We start from the raw sequence: 14,266 nt of genomic DNA on the forward strand, positions 1-14,266 counted from the left end.
AGGAAACAGGACCTGCAACAGAACCAGTCTCTAGGCAACCTAACAAGCATAGCTGGCCTGTATAGTAGGCTGCATGATTAACTACAATGCCTGATTGGTGGGAAAAGTCAGCAGACCATTCTTAAACCCAGCAGCAGCAATTTGGTGGTGGTTCAAAGTATTTACCTGTGACAGCTGCTATGCTTGCTTGTGCCGGACTTGGACTTGGACCCAGCCCCATTCCCATCTTGTCTAATTCCAGGTAACCTGGTTCTGACCCTCTGCTCTGATTTCTGACTTTGGTCCTGGCATTTATCTACTGTCTTGTGCTCAAACCACTAGTTATGGCTGCCCACACCCCACTGTCTGACAAAAAGGAGATAACCTACTGTTAAACTCAAATATGAGCACCCACACAGGGATTTGCCCCAGTTCAATTAAATCAGTTTAAAAACTGATTTAAGTTTAATGGGGAAATTTTCTCATGTGACAAGAACTTTGTATATGTGATTATCTGTAATTCAAGGGTATGCCAAACAGGACAGGCAATATCACATCTCACATGCTGGTCAATACTTCCTGAAAATAGCCTCTAGTGCTACTTCAGAGCTTCTTTTTATTGGAATTTTAAGCCAAAAGAGGAGTGAGGGAAGCCTTTGGACTAAACTGCTTTGGGTGGTAAAAGCCATTCCATAAAGTGGGATTCCCAAAGCACTAGGCATGCCATCCACACCCCCACCTATTCTGACACACCTCTACACATCAGTGAACAAGACCAATGGGGGATGTTCCTACATTAAGGGGGCATGGCAAGGGAATCCCCAAAAGCCCTAGGTATTAGGTCTGGATCAAACACTGAAGCTCTGGTTTTGTGCCTCTTGTATTTCCCCCAGGATTTACTAAAGCATGATATAGCAGTTACAATGACATTAAAACAGTTTCTTTTTAATCACAGAAGCTTTACTGAATTGCAGCTCAGGTATCTGTGCATCAGTGGTTACAGCTTTGTTTTCATTTTTGATTAAAGGACAAGTATTTTCACTGTAAAATCATGACATTCTGTAGGTGGGAGAAGACTGAGTGCATATAATGTCATGAAATTAGAAAAGTACCATTGCACATATAGTGTGAATGAAAAGAATGAAGAGTGAATGAAAAGAATTAGTGAACGTGATGTAGGGCATAGAACATAAGAGAAATTCTGCTAGCACTTGTGAAGCAACCACACTGCTGATAATACTGTGGAGTAACCACAATTTGTCCTCCACATAATGCTTAGTAAGTTTACTATTAAAAGGTCAGATTCTGATACCACCACTCATGCTGAACAAAACTTTACTCAGCAAGTAGTCCAACTGATTTTTAGCAGGACTACTCAACAAGTAGACTACTCAGGGTAAGTAGGAGTGTTGGAATCTGGTCCTAAATAACTATTGGAAGACCAGTCACTAGCAGGTATTGGTCCCTTTGGTTTAGTGGGAGATACAAGTTTGTGGTCTCAGTCTAGTAAAGTACTTCAGAATTTGCATCGCTTTCAACACCTTGACTTGAATATGACTCCTCATGTGCCTAAATATTTTGTTGGATCATGGACTACGTGCAGGGAGAGGAAGGTAAATTTCTTCCTGTTCCCTGTAGAGCTCAACCGATGACCTGAAAACAATTTGTTAATGAATGTTATATACTTTGCCCTTCTGTGGCACTTAAAAACCGCTGGGTAAACATTAACTAGCTAATTCTATGTACATAGACGTATGTTCTATTTGAGTGAAGTTTGATACAGCAAAATTCACTTGATGCTTCAGCTTTTCTGACTTCCACTCTTACTTCCACTAGTGTCTGCTTATCCATCATATATCCAAACATCTTATGTTTAAAATGTTAGAGGCTATGAAGTTTTTACTAAAGTAAAATTACAGTTCGGCAATTAATTTTAAATATTTTCCACAAACTCAATACAAAAGTTTTATTAAATGAATAATACTGAAAGTTAACATTAGGTGTCAGTATTTTACATATTATTCAGTGAAAAGATCTAGTGGAAAAACTGTTGTATAAGAAATGAAGATTATAAACTACATTTTCAAATGCTTTTAGTTATGATTGTCAAAGTAAAATCAGAAATAATTATGTGCTAAAGTAATTAGTTGAATACACCCCAAAATGCTTCTAGCTAATTATGTCTCAGATTTTAAATTCAGTATTCAGTACCACCGGATTTTAATTGTGATCAGATTTAATTTTAGGATGGTTGGAAGAAATTACGTTTTCAAATTAAACTACAAGATGTAAGGATCTAAAGATGCAGGAGGGAAAAAATACTCTGGTAGTGTTGAAAAAAAATGCCAGGGGGCTGACAGAGATTTGTGACAATATTTGGGAATCTCATACCAAAGAGAAGGGGAGTCTGTCATCCTTCTCTGAACAGGACAATTTATTGTTATGTAGATTTCCTTAATTATTTGGGCTCAGATCATGCACAGCTGCTGAAAAACCTGGGGAAGTAGAAACTGCATAGGTTCTACTTGCAGAATTTTGCCCAGATACTGTAATTGGAAGGATAGGGGGGCGACAGAGGGCAGATTTTTCCTTCCAGAACAAACAGGGAGTTCAGTCCCCTGAAGTTGTTCATCTCTCAAGACGTGCATGAACACTGAAGGAGTCACTGGAGGCCCTGTTCTTCTACAGCAGCTTCAGGTCCTTCTGGAACCTGGCTTCATAGCTGTCCCCAGCTGACTTGGGAAAATCAGAGGTGCAAATCAGTGCCTGTACCAAGTACCATTAGTCCATGAGATATTCTGATGTGAGGTACTCTCAATCTCCCCTATTGGAGGCCATTTTAATAGCAGCTCCCCATTCAAATCCCTTTTTCTCATCAGGCAAAATGGGGACTTGACCTGGGATCTTCCACATTCCAAGCGAGTACCCTAACAACTGAGCTAAAGGTTATAAGATACTGCTCTTCCCTTCCTCCACTACCAGGTTATGTGGCATTAGTTGCAAGAAATTACATAGGCCCCTGAGCTGCCTGATACTGGGAGAGGGGCACCCAGTTGTGGGTTGCAAGCAGAAGTAGGTGCCAAACTCCCTAAGGGGGGGAGGCTTAGGACACACCCTTCTCATTGGTGTCTCCTATTGGCTAACTCTGGTGGCTCCCTGCCTAGTGTGCTGGCTTTTGCACATCACATTCCAGGGTGTCTAACTCTCCTCATACAGGGAGGTTAGGTGATTTCCCAGGTGCCTAAAGGTCAGTGCTGAGCATTGCAATGCCTAAATCCCTTTGTGGATCTGGCCTTAGTACCCACAGAAGTTGGTCACTTTTTCCAACCAGCCAAGGAATGATTTTCCATGCTAAGCCTAGACTTTTGTCAATATTTGTGAAATATATTTACAGGGCTTCTAACATTCAGAAATGAATAAGTTATAGGTCAGCAATTCATATTTTTATGTTCCTAGTTTTTATTACCTAACGTACTTGTCTAAGTATCATTTTATGTTTCTAGTTAAATATAAGTGAAAATTGATTGGGGGTATTTCTCAGTGGAATTCTATCTTTATTTCATCATAATTGTTTCATATTTGAATAATGACAGATGAACTGCTTCATTCAATTGCAGTTTTAAGGCTTTGAAGTCACAATAACAGCGAAGGATTTAAATCCTGAAGCCATTATTATGGAAGGGAAGGCATCAGGGAAAATGAAAACTTATGGTGTTGTAATTTTCCAGCAAGAAAAGTACTTGTACGGCTACACAGCTTCTTTCCTGGACAATTTCCTAACCTTACTAAAATCTACTAAACCTCAATGAAATGACCAACTGCTACAATTTCTAGCACACCAAATGTCTTCTACAGTGCCCAAAAGAAGACATTATCAATGTTGAATGAAAGTCCATGTAGTAAGTAAGCATCTCTATGGTTATTTTGATTTGAAGTCACATGCTAGCTACAAACCATTTAATATGCAGCTGCAATACTGTATTTCGCCAATAAAGAGTTCATTAGATCTTTTTTCTCTCTGACATTTACATCTAGTCCTGAGTACATGTTAATACTCCAAGGTATGAATTTCAAAGTTCCCTTTATCTCCATGTTCAGTAATTAATCAAACAATATGAAACTGCTTTAGAAAATAAGGAACAAATCCTGCATTCAAAATATGTATCCAAAAAGTTGTTACATTATAACTTGATTGAGAAAATAAGGAACAAATCCTGCATTCAAAATATGTATCCAAAAAGTTGTTACATTATAACTTGATTGAGGGGTACAGTGCATATAGCCACTCACTGAGGGAAGTTAATCAGGGAATTATTTATTTGTTACTTGCATTTTACAGAAAGATTTTCAATACTTTGTCATAATGTTAAATTATGACCAAATCGTATATCCAGCAAATTTCCTTCTGCTATGAGGCAGCATCAACGCAGAAGAGGCATAGCAAATCATTACTCAAAGTGACTTGAAGATGGGGATAAGATTTATACAGGATTCCAAAGTATATGTGAGGACAAGGAACACTGACAATGCTTCTTTGGAAATAAAAGGAAACCGTATTCTTATCATTGCCAAGTATAAATACAAAGATATATGTGGATACTGTCCCAGTAATTTCCTAGTTAAAGCACATCTTAAATAAAAAGAGCACACACATAAAACCAGCTGGTGATTCCACCAAAATTTGACTATAATGACTCTCTTCTGGGCCCAATCTAGGAAGCCCTGACATGTACCATTTGCAACATCACGTAGGGGCTTCAAATTTACATGGAGCACCAACAAAACTGTTTCACAGAACTGAGAACATCCCTTACAGTGGAGAGAGTGTTGTCTAGTGGTTGCAGCGGGAGGATGGGATGGAACTCCTAGTCCAACTTACAGCAATACATGTGTATCCTGAGGCTTACTGGCAATTAATGATTGCAAAATACGCTGGGATATGTTCATGAAAGGTCCTATTAATGAGACACCATTTTAAAAAAATAATGTGACAAGCTCCAGCCTGGATAGGTAAAATTTCTGTGATATATTTACCTTTTAAGTAAAGAAAATACTGTGGTACAGTCAAATATTGTGGGTCAGTAAATGTTTGCTTGTCTGGTTATTTTTAATGGAATCCACTGTAGAAGTGCAAAGTATTAATGAAAACAAACAAACAGTTTCTCAGATAGGAAGTAGAAAGATAAGAATGGAAGTGTCATTCAACTAAAAATTTGATAATGCACCCTGTTAGGATGCCCCCAACGTGTAGTATTTTACTTTATCTTCCACATACTAAATCAAATGCCCTAAAATGGGGTCACAGATGCCATCACTAATGCTAGTCTGTTTTTAGCCTACTCGAGCAGTTCAGATCCTTGCAACTAGGGGGCTTGAAAATGTCAGCACTTCTCTGGACATACTGCTAGACTTTCCTATAATGATACTTCCTGTCCAGAAAGCAGGATGCAGGTCTCTTGAGAGAAGTTAGTAGCTTGTGAAGGGCCACCCATCACACATGCTAAGTATTATTGTCATTGCCTCTGTGAGGGCTATTGATCTCTTTCCTGGGCTGAGCTGCTGCAGCATTGGGGTAGGAATGGTGAGGTTGATGTTTGAGCTGGGAAATGTAGAAGCTATCTTCTGTGAGCAGAAAGATCTCTGGCACACAGAGCGGGAGAGAGGTTCTAAGGACCCAGCCTAGGAAGGCAAGGCATGATGACTCCAAGGGTCTGACTGGAACACAAAAGAGTAGTGGTACTCTCCTAAGCGCCACCCACAAATAAGCTCTTCCCAAAGGAGATGCCGTACACAGTAAATTATTAAAAATAAGGCCAGGCATGCTCTCCAGGATTATTTGGGCTCATCTCCCCCTCATTGGAGTACAAAAACATCTGTGAGGTGTGCTGGGTTCCTCGGGTGTCTTCTTCTCAGGGAGGCAAATATGTCCTGATGGGCTTTTTGAGCTTGCCTTGCCCATGGGGAAATCAAATGCCCTAGTGTATGGCTCCATGGACTTGGTTCCTTCTTGATCAGGTAAAGAGGAAGTAGTGGTTTCTTCAAAGCCCACTCACTGGTGCTGCCAAAAAGGAGCTGCATCTTGTGGCATGCTGTGCAGATCTGCATAACATGATCCTCTTTCTTCTTCCTTACATGCCTTGATGAGCAGTGAGTTAACAATGTTGCTACTGAAAGTAGTATTGTTGGGCTTCTGAGTTACCACCATAGAGTAAATCTCACTTCTTAGGACTATTCTCTGAGCTTCTGCAAGCACAGGCAGACATCACTGAATTCCTTAGCCTCAAAAATGTGACCAGAGTTTATCTCAGGAACTATAAGGGCTAGATACTTTTTTTTAAAATGTGAAAGATTTAATTCTGGAGAACAAGAAGGACAGAATGAAAGAGGTCCTGGCATGCTGTGCCATGTGTATTGGCTCAATCTGAGCCTTGGATGTATCTTACCTTGAAGGCTGGAGCCAATAAGAAAAGGACCAAGAAGAGCCACTTTAAGGAAGTTTCAGGGAATCAGTCATGAGTTAGAGATTGGGGACAGACATCTGGGTTTAGGACTCAGGTCTCAAGCTTGGTGAGACTAAGGAAAGAAGCACCCACTGCAGGACTGCTGCAGGTGATGGTTTGGAGTCCAGTGAGCAGACAAGAGATCAAATCAGTGGGTTACCCAGATTGGAGTCAGAAGGATGAAGACCAAAGTGAAAGTTACTTACTTACTTAGAACTATTTATGGTGTATTTATGGTGTTGCCTCCTGTATGTGTGATCATATCCTTCTAGATGAAAGTCACTGTATAAATATGATCATTGAGTGAGCCAGATCCTCAAAGCTAACTTCCATTGAAATCTGGGCCTAAGTGATTTAGGAGTGCAAGTTCCACTGAAAGTCTTTGGGATTTGAGCACTTAGGTTCCTTTGAAAATCTCAGACTCCATCATTAAACACAAATATTATAGGGTGAAACCATAGTTAAGTAGCTGGTTCAGAGATGACGGACTTTCAAATCTCCTTACAGCATCTAATTTTCTCCTGTTGCTATAGTGTCCTATCAGCTGAAGCATCACATGCTACAAGAGGGTTGAAAAAAATCACTGAGAATGGGTGAGGCTGGGAAAAAAACAATACCTCTTTATTCAAATTTATAACTTAAACCAATTAATCAAGGATTATTATTCCACCTCAGGGTGGAGGTGGGGTTAATCCCTCATTTCACCTAGCCCATGGCTAGGAGCAATGCATTATAGAGGAAGTGTGGATCTATAACACACCTATTTTTGCACTTTCTTGTTTCAGCTGAGACAGAAAACTAAAATACCCTCAAAAGTCTGGAAATATTGTGAGAAAAGCCTAACTTCAGTCAGTATTTCCAAAATTGACATAAATGGAGTCTATCATCTTTAGGTTTTCTGAATGACCTTTGTTTAGCAACCCAGACCAAACAAAATCTCCAAACTCCTTAAAGTTTACCCATCACTAAACCAGAACCTGATTCTAATGCAGAGATTTTCCTTTTGGTATTTTGTTGTGAAAAACTTTCATTAAAATTAATAATGTGCATGACTTTTGTTTTCAATCATAAGAATCTTTAAAAAGTAACTGCAAAAAACAGTATCTTATAAATCTATCCTGAAAAAAGATAGGAATAAATGGATTGAAAAGAATGTTTTACCTCTGGTTGAATATTCTTATTATATATATAATGTTTTCCAGAGACCTATGAGATTTGGCTGTGTCTTCTAATTTTTTTTTTTCATATTTAGAGAATGTGTAAAAACTGGTTTAATTTCATCAAATCAAACATTCAATGAAAGCTAAGGCGTTAGCTCTGAAATAAGACATCAGTTTTGCAGGGCTATACATCCTTTGAACTTAGATGACATTGTCTCAGAGGACAAGATGTTTGATGAGTTTTATACTTTAAAGCCTCTAGTAGGAAAAATTAGTCTGGAATCTGTTTCTGTAGAATGGGGGGAAATCATTCAGTCTTCAAAAGATCAGGAAAAAAAAGTCATTTTCTTTTTCCCTTAAGTATCTTTCTTTCAAATGCTTATATTGGAAGAGGTTCAACAGTCATTAATTTAGGGGCTTATTTTCCCAGTGATTCAGGGGGGATTTATGTGCACCCTGCCTTGAATATTAAGGAGAGGGAAAAAAAATCTTTAGAATGGAAAGATAAAGGGATTTATTAAGTTGATCTCATAAAATCACTGCTGACTATTTTTAATCTATTCATATAATATAAAGAATGTAATACCATATTTAAAATTTCAGTAAGCATGTAATATATATGCTAGATCTGATGGGAGGTACTGTTTTGTAGTGAGTGAGCCATAACATTATGGAGCAGTGGTAGCCACTGCGTGGTTTTAAGGATTACTTTGCATTCTGGCACATGCAGGAGCACCATTACAAGGTGCTTCTGCATGTGCATAACAACATGAATATTCACATGCATAAGGTTATGCACGTGCTGAAGTACCTTGATGAGCTGGGACCTAAAAGCCCAGTTTTCCCCCAAACTCAAAGTGCTCTATTAAAAAAAAAGATGGCCTGTCTCCTTTAAGGGTAATGGGGACCTTCTTCTAAGTCATGGCCCCTTTAAGAACATGTAGTTCTGAAGAAGAGCACCAGACCAAATTAGGAAAGGGGGCCCAGGTGCCTGAGTTATGTGACTGCTGGCTAAAGTTATAAAGGGGTGCTCTTCGCTCAGTCAAGAAATAGGGAAGGAATGTCTAGAGTTGGGGGGACCTGCAGGGAGGCTCTCCTTTGGAAGAATAAAAATGACAGTAGACTGGGGAAGCCTGCCAGGATTCATGCACAGCCCCAAGGAAAAGAGTTATGGAGACCCTGTCCCAAGGAAAGAAGGATTTTGAGTTGAAGATCTAGGAAGAAATCTTGTGATAGCTCTCTCCAAAGAGGCCTGGGGTCCATGGTGGGACTGACAGAGAGCTCCTTTGCTCTGAGGGACCTGAAAAGCCAATAGAAATGGTGCCTCTAGTCCTGAAATATGGGTAGAGGCCATGAGGAAGGAAGGGTTTGAATCTGGAAGGGCCAAAGGAGCTATCTGTTTATTTTGTGAGGGCTTAATACATTTCATTCCTAGAGAGGGACCGTTATGTTAACACTCCTGGCTGTGGGCATTGACAGGGGATCTGAGGCATGGTGACTGCAGTGCCAAACCATGAGACAGCATGTTCTGGACTGTACCTTTCATCCTCTCTCTTCTCTCCCTGAAAACGTGCTTGCCACCTCTGATCCCACAGTAGTTTGTCTGGAAAGTTTGGTAAAAGTTAGACATGGGTCCAGATCTACTACTCTGGATGAGGGGCACACAGCACAGGGGAATGAGGATGCTTTAATTTATGGCAACAGCCTCTAGGAAATCAGCATGGTATATAGTCCTGGCCATGTTCCCTATCCTGCCCCCTATACTGGTAGCAGAAAAGGTATAAGAGCTGCTATCCTGGCTCTTTAACATTAAAAGAACCCCTTACACTGGTGTGATCCTCCCATGACCATTTACACCATCTTTAGGTTCAGAATATGCCAGCAGCATAGTGGCGGTTTATGATACGTCACTCTAAATTTGACAAGGAAGGGGTTAACTAGGGGGTCATTAAAAAGGGTTATAAAAGAAGAAACAAGGGGAATGCTGAAGGAGGAGCCCTGATGGGGAAAAGGAAGAAGCAATGTTTTCTTGGCCAGGCCACTGGGTCAGGAAACAAGGAGAAGATGAGAAACTAGAGGACTGTCATGCTTAAAAGCTGTAAGGTAGGAGCTGTTAAGCTTGCTTCCACCAGGGAAAAATAAAAACCTAAGTTATCTGTAGTTTGCTTGGGGGGGGGTTGGACATGTCTGAAAAGAATATGATTCCCAGTATGTTTGGCCACAGTGAAAAAATGTTCTCTACAACAGCAGTTTAATTTAAAGCGGCTGGCTGAATATTTGTGCAGAGCTGTTTTCACGGCTACACAGGGCAAGTTCAAACATTATTTGTGAATATTTATAAATGTAGATTGACATGGATATGGGGATGTAGGAAATAGGGCAAATGTAGCAGGGAAGAATTCTGAGAGGGCACATATTGAGGGTGAAGACTAGGATGGTGTGGACTATTGGTTGGGGGTCTGGGTGGCTTGTAGTTGTGCTAGCAGGCCTTTGAATTAAAGTCAATGGAACTATGCCCATTTACTCCAGCCGAGGATCTGACTCATGGTATTTAGAGGTGTGACACTATGGTCTGCTGTAAAAACAACCATATACTAGGAGAAGTTTTTCCAAACTTCTCTGTATACAAAGGAGACAATAAGGGTGAGGCTAGAATTTGAGAGGAAAGAAGGTCTTTTCTCTTGTGGTTAGGTGATCCTGGCTCAGTTCCACAAGGTCTCTGTGTGATCTTGTACGAGCCACTTAATCTCTTCCTCCCCTTTTGTAAACTGGGGATAATAATCCTTCTTTTGTCTTGTCTATTTAGACTGTAATTCTTTGGGGCAGGGATGGTCTCTCTTATTATATGTATAGCCTCTAGCACAATGAGGCCCTAATCTCAGTGGTGCCCACATTTTTACTGTGGTAATGCACAAATAAATAATATTTGTTTTGCTAAAGTAAAAGACCCTTTAGCTCAGACTAGCAGAGATTAGTATATTGTCTTTAATTTCCTTTCTTAGGTTCATTACATTTTGCGGGGAGGGAACAGGTCTCCCCTGACTTCTATCAACTGCTTGTTGGCTTCTCAATATCTTAGTTTCTCTCACTATGGGGGCCTTCTCCACACTGCAGAGGGAACTAAAAATCTTGGGGACACAGCAGGAAGGGAACAGCTTGGGTAATATTATTTTTAATTGGAAATGTTAATAGTTTCCACTTAGCAATCATGAAACTATTTCATATGGACCCTCCAAATAAAGGGTAATATTTCTAAAGGTAGTTCTCCAGGGAAGAAGAAAGTATAGACATATCCTTATATTGTCTGATCAAGTAAAAAAATCACAGAAGATAACGGGGATGGACATCCTGGATCATCTTCTAATCCAACTACCTGCTTCAAGCAGGAAGGACCCTGTATTACTTTTTTTCACAAACTTGGTGCTGAATCCACTAATTAAGTATAATTATAATCTTTAGCAAGCTGCCCTGTCCTCCTCCTCCTCTTCTCAGTTCAGCTGGAGCAGCACAGCCTCTTCTGGGAGCTGCTCCAGCTTTTGGAAATGAAGAAAGCAAACCACCCTGTCTCCATAGGGAAGTTTCACGTACTCTTTCTTACTTTCCCTTTGTTTCTTTGTCTTTTTCCTGGAAGTGGCATCCAACCAGTTCAGACGCCACGTGTTGTGGTGTGGGCAGGAAGAAGGACTACAGAGAGACTACAACATAGGTAAATACTTTACAAGTAATAGCCCCCAAGTGATACAAATAGTTGGCATTGCTGCCAGGTGTGGTATGAACTGCATTAACTCTTTATGTGCCTTGCAGCACAGTGTATCTATACTTCTTATTGGGTCTGTCTATAGCATTTGATACTTTGATCACTCAATATTCCTGTCCTTCAAGAGGCTGCAGGAATAAACAGGAATATCCTGAAACATATCATATCTTTCCTCTCAAAAAGAACCAAGTGGCAACTGGTCCTTATCATTGGAGTCCTACAAGGCTCAGCCCTCTCCCTCATGTTATTCAGCATCCATATGAAGCCATTGAGATAGTGGTAGAAACTGCATGGGCTGAAGTGCCAGAAGTACTATAATTTCTATACTGTCTTTATGTCAAATATAAATGGCAGCATATCCCAGCTTTCTCAACACCTAGCTGCAATGATCACTTATATGGAGAGTAGCTAGTCACAATTCATCCCAGCTAATGCTGGTAAGAAGAGAAGTGCTTTGAAAAAGGCTTTTAATTGAACCTGGCTGCAACCTTCACTGTGGAGCCATATATTAAAGTATGGTGAAACAATCTGTCTTTTTTTTTTTAAAGTCCTTTACTCTGTGATGTCAAGTTACCTTTTTTTTGGGACACTCCCATACTCCTTCTCTAGCATTTTTAGTACACAAAGGTCTAACATCACAGAAATGTTTGCAATGCATTTGAAGTTTGCATGCTGCTAAACCCAGTCAAATAGTCTTTAAATAATGCATCAACATATATTTGTTTTTTCCTTTTTTTGTTTTTAGTACAGTTTTACTTATAAAGATGTTTGGTGTGTTTTTGTCTCCTAATTATCAAAGATGTGACACTGACCTTTAAAATATCTGACAGTAGCCCAAAGAAGCTGGGATTAATATAACATTTTATTTTATACACATGCAACTTTCATTAACATTGGCTTCATCATTTCTAATATATGTATATAAAAAGATTAAAAATCAGATTTGTTTGGGCTGGGGAAATATGGAGTGTAAGAATAGTGTAATATACCTTGTAAATAGGTTGAGATTGAGAAGTATACACTGGAGGAAGAGCTGAAATTTATTCTTTACTCTTCTTTATATAACTGAGAGCCAACAAAAGAGACTGATTCAGTAAGATATAAAGTTTTCATATAACTCCGCTCTAAACATCTAGACACTTTGTAAGGTACAGCTGTATCCATAGCTTTTGTCTGATATGGAAATAAGCACCAAGAGATGCTCTAATTTTAGCCCAAGGTAACTTTTCACCAAGAAGGTGAGTGTCCCCTCTTACAGTGTACGTTTATGACCTTAAGTCACTCCAAAATTTAGATCTTCATTGTGCCATGCATTGAACTGTTGCAACTGCTGTTGAGGAGAGGCATTTTATGCCATACATAACTTCTGAAGAATTAAGATTATTTTTAAACACTTATCACACCTTTTTGCACTTTAAGCTAAAGTCCATAAATGGGACTTTGCATGTAATTTTAAGAATATGATGATTTCCTATTGTGAGTCGTGCCACAGTTCAGGGTAACTGCACCTGTATTCCCCTTCCTTTGTCCAGCAAAGGCACCCACTCTAGGCTCCTGGCTCCTCTCTTGTGCAGAGGCCCACCTCTCTCTCCTTCCTGACCAGGATTTTTCTAGGCTGCACACTTCCCTGCCTACACTGAGAGTTCCGCAGCAAGTCAGACTACCTAAGCCGGTCTCTATCTGGGCTTTGCTTTATCCTCAGAGGCTATAAATGTCATAATTTCCCACAGTTATAAGTTACCACACAGCCCTTTCTAAGCAAGCATATTTATTCTTATGACGAAAGCATTACAGAGAAAACATTAAAAACTTAAAAGAACCTACACACATGCTAACAGGCCTACCAAAGATTCCCCCTTCTCCCCTTCACAAAACCAACAAGGGCCCTGGTAGGTGAACACAGGTTTTTCTGTGATTACAAGTTTCTAACAGTTGTTAGCTTAGAACATGCCCCCCCCCCACCCCCATGCATAGGTTAGCTTTTCCTTTATGCAGCTTATGTACTTGATCTTCAGAGACCTTTAATAGTTAGTCAGAAAATGGTTCTCTTCTCAGGGCACAGTTCAGAAGGTTGGGTTCAGAGGTGGGAACTTAATTCAATACAATCACCCAAAGATCCTGGAGGAAATTGCCATATCTGTCACAAGTAGCATGCGTTGTTCAGTGGAAATGTACCTTTTACATGGACATGCTATGGCTAGCAATAAATTGTTGTGTATATGCATGTAAATACTGGAGATTGTACCATGCTGACGTTCATAAAATACAGCAGAGGAATGAACTGCTGACTTGCTGAGTAGCCTTGTGCAGGTCACTTCACTTCTCTGCCTCTGTAAAATGGGGATAATACAGTCCAAGAAGCGTTGCTATAGGGACTAATGAGCTTATATTTTCACAGCATTTTTAGCATATGAAGCGTCATATGAGCATTAAGTCATAATAGGTATAGTGTAGGCAACATCAGCCAGAGCTTTTCTCCACTACTTGCCATGCCATTGCCTTGGAGGGATAGCTGCCATGGGCAACAGGATGACTTATTTTCCACATTGATACAGTCTTTGGCTTCTCTGCTTTCTAAAGAGTGTTAAAAAATCTGGAAAATCTTAACCAATTTATGATAAAGCGTTAAATATTGCTTCTTGAATTTCACAAAGTCTTTTAGAAATTATTTTATTTTTTCAGTGAAATTCTTGCAAAGCAAAACTTTGGAGCATTCTCCCTCTCTGTCATCACAAATTTCTTTTAATCTAAAATCAACTGACCATCCGAAAAGTTCTTTTTGGAGCTAGCTGGTTTAGTGTGACATATAACCATTCACCTTAGGCGTCTGCTTAGCTCCTGCCAAGGTTGGGGTTACTGAAAGCTGTTAA

The 14,266-nt window shown here is 39.8% G+C and overlaps 1 protein-coding gene across 1 annotated transcript in view; it reads left to right on the plus strand.

Moving 5' to 3' along the window:
* Positions 1-11,253: 11,253 nt before the first annotated feature.
* Positions 11,254-14,266, plus strand: part of ARHGAP15 (Rho GTPase activating protein 15) — a 456,603-nt gene continuing 453,590 nt past the window's right edge. Inside the window, exon 1 of the mRNA XM_065561627.1 lies at positions 11,254-11,345. The gene's annotated coding sequence lies outside the window, so the exon portion shown is untranslated. The remainder of the gene's footprint in view (positions 11,346-14,266) is intronic.

Source organism: Chrysemys picta, chromosome 11 (genome assembly GCF_011386835.1).
Source record: "Chrysemys picta bellii isolate R12L10 chromosome 11, ASM1138683v2, whole genome shotgun sequence".
Taxonomy (NCBI): domain Eukaryota; kingdom Metazoa; phylum Chordata; order Testudines; family Emydidae; genus Chrysemys; species Chrysemys picta.